Genomic DNA, 2,249 nt, shown 5'->3' with positions numbered 1-2,249 from the left:
CCCACGCGGGCGCGGGTCGGCTGCGTCCGACCAGCGCGGGCGCGGGTCAGTTGCGACCGACCCGTGCTTGCGTGGGAAGTTTGTCCTTTGCTAAACTTTTTGATATTTTCTAATTTTTTGGGACTTGTATTTTTTGCCATTTTGCGTATTTGATCGTCTTGTTAACTTGCACGCGTCGTTAACTCGCTTGATGTATTCGTTAGCTTCTTTACGATACTTGGAACTGATCGACAAGCGCGTCGAGCACTTTGGATCTGACTGATGAGCGCGTCGGGCACTTTGAGCTGACTGACACGTGTGAGCTGAATAACGAGCGTGACGTTCAATTGGAGGTGGCCGGTAAACGTAGGAAACACAGTTGGTTCGCCATTGTGGTTCATACACTTGTCGGCGTTAGATAATCCTCCTAGACTCGGATAACAACGTTCGTCATCTTCTCTCCGTCTCGAGCTATGTACGGACACTTATAGGCATTTTTAGACGCCTACAGATACCCCCTTCAAAGTGTTTCAACCTCATTCCTTTATAGAAGAGTCTAAAATACTTTGGATGTGATGGGCCCCTACCTTCAGTCGGTGTCAAAGGACCTGTAGCCGGCTTCAATTCTTGACTTCTTCAGCCTTTAGTCTATTTAGTGTTTTATCGAATAGATAAAGTTCTTCTAACACTACGTTTATTGTCTGACTGTTGTCGAAATCTTGAACTGAAGTTGATGTGTAAATTTCTGAATTTAGCTCGTGTCATTGAGTTGACTTTGAACCGATCATATTCGTCAGAAATTCATATCTGAATGCGATTGAACTCCTTGGAATTATCCTTTAATCCGGAATTTTTCTTTAGCCTTATTTTGGCGAAATCGTCGATGCGTTGACCGGCCTCGACTTTTACTGTAGCGTGTTGACCAGCTTTAACCTTTGCAGTAACGCGTTGATCGGCTTTAACATAGTTTATACATGTATGTTTGCTAGAGTCTACACAGTTTAAGCTCTTAAGGTGTTGGAGCGTGACGGTCCCAAATATTGGGGCTGCAGGACCAACTATTAAAGTTGATTCATCTGCATGTATGGCTCTTATTTTGAAGTTGTTGGATGTTCAAGTTACGAGACCAACTAATGGGGCTGGTGCGTCAATGACTCTCGTATATATAGGATTTTTAGTAAACCCTCAGCCATCAACGGGTTTGATGAGCCTTTACCGACTACCGTTTGAGTCGGGCTAGCGTGCGTATTTTTTAAGTTCGTTCTGCATGTAATGTTGTGCTAAGAGAGTTAACTATCTTAGTGCTACGATATTGAATACGTAGACTTCGTTTTTCTTACGGGAATAGACTACCCGGCAACGCGTGTTAGGCGCTGACTTATCCTTTCTTATGATTCGGGATAAAAATTCCCAGACTTGGATTCTGGTGTCTTTTTCAATCGGTGAAAGACTAAACCGGTAATTCGTGTTAGGCGTTGACTTATCCCTACTTAGAATTCGGGATAAATTTCTCTATACGTGTGAGGCACGGATGTAGGCAATAAAAATTGCCTTTAAATCCTTATCAGAGAAGGTCAGAACAAAACTGCTAAAACCTCGCCTGAAATAGCAAAAAGGGGAAAAACACTGATAAAAAGGGGAAACCGCAGATATCTCCCAAACCGTAAGGAATTTGGTGAAACGGAGGAAGTGAACCGAAGCCTTTGGCTCGGTTCGGATGGCTCCATCTCGTCGAGATAGGCGATTTTCATATATAATTCGTCCAATTCCGACTTATGGTTTAAAAGTTACGACCTATTCTTCGATCCATGCTCAGGAGCTCGCCTGCAGCTCGAATTTCGCCTGCACCCAAGTCTGCCTGCAGTCACAAGCTCGCCTGCAGACCCAGCTTGTCTGCAAGCTCGCCTGCAGACCCAAGTCTACCTGCAGTCCCAAGCTCGCCTGCAGACTCAGCTCGCCTGCAAGCTCGCCTGCAGACCCAAGTCTGCCTGCAGTCCCAAGCTCGCCTGGAGACCCAAGCTGCAGACTCGCCAGCTCACTGTCAACTGCCCACTTGGAGTATGAGAACAATTACATCAGTGGTCAAATCCCATAAATCAAGGGAGAAAGCATGGCGCTCCTCACCTAGCAAGAATAGGGCGGCTGAAGCTCTTCGAATGACCATTGACGGTACGAATGAACAGCAGGACGTCTCCGAACAACGTGTGGTCACATCCCATAATTCAAGGAGCAGTCAAGCTGTCTCCCTCACATGGTCAAATCCCATGAAT

This window comes from Asparagus officinalis, chromosome 7 (assembly GCF_001876935.1).
Source record: "Asparagus officinalis chromosome 7, Aspof.V1, whole genome shotgun sequence".
In the NCBI taxonomy this organism is placed as follows: domain Eukaryota; kingdom Viridiplantae; phylum Streptophyta; class Magnoliopsida; order Asparagales; family Asparagaceae; genus Asparagus; species Asparagus officinalis.
This window is presented reverse-complemented; position numbering follows the sequence as displayed.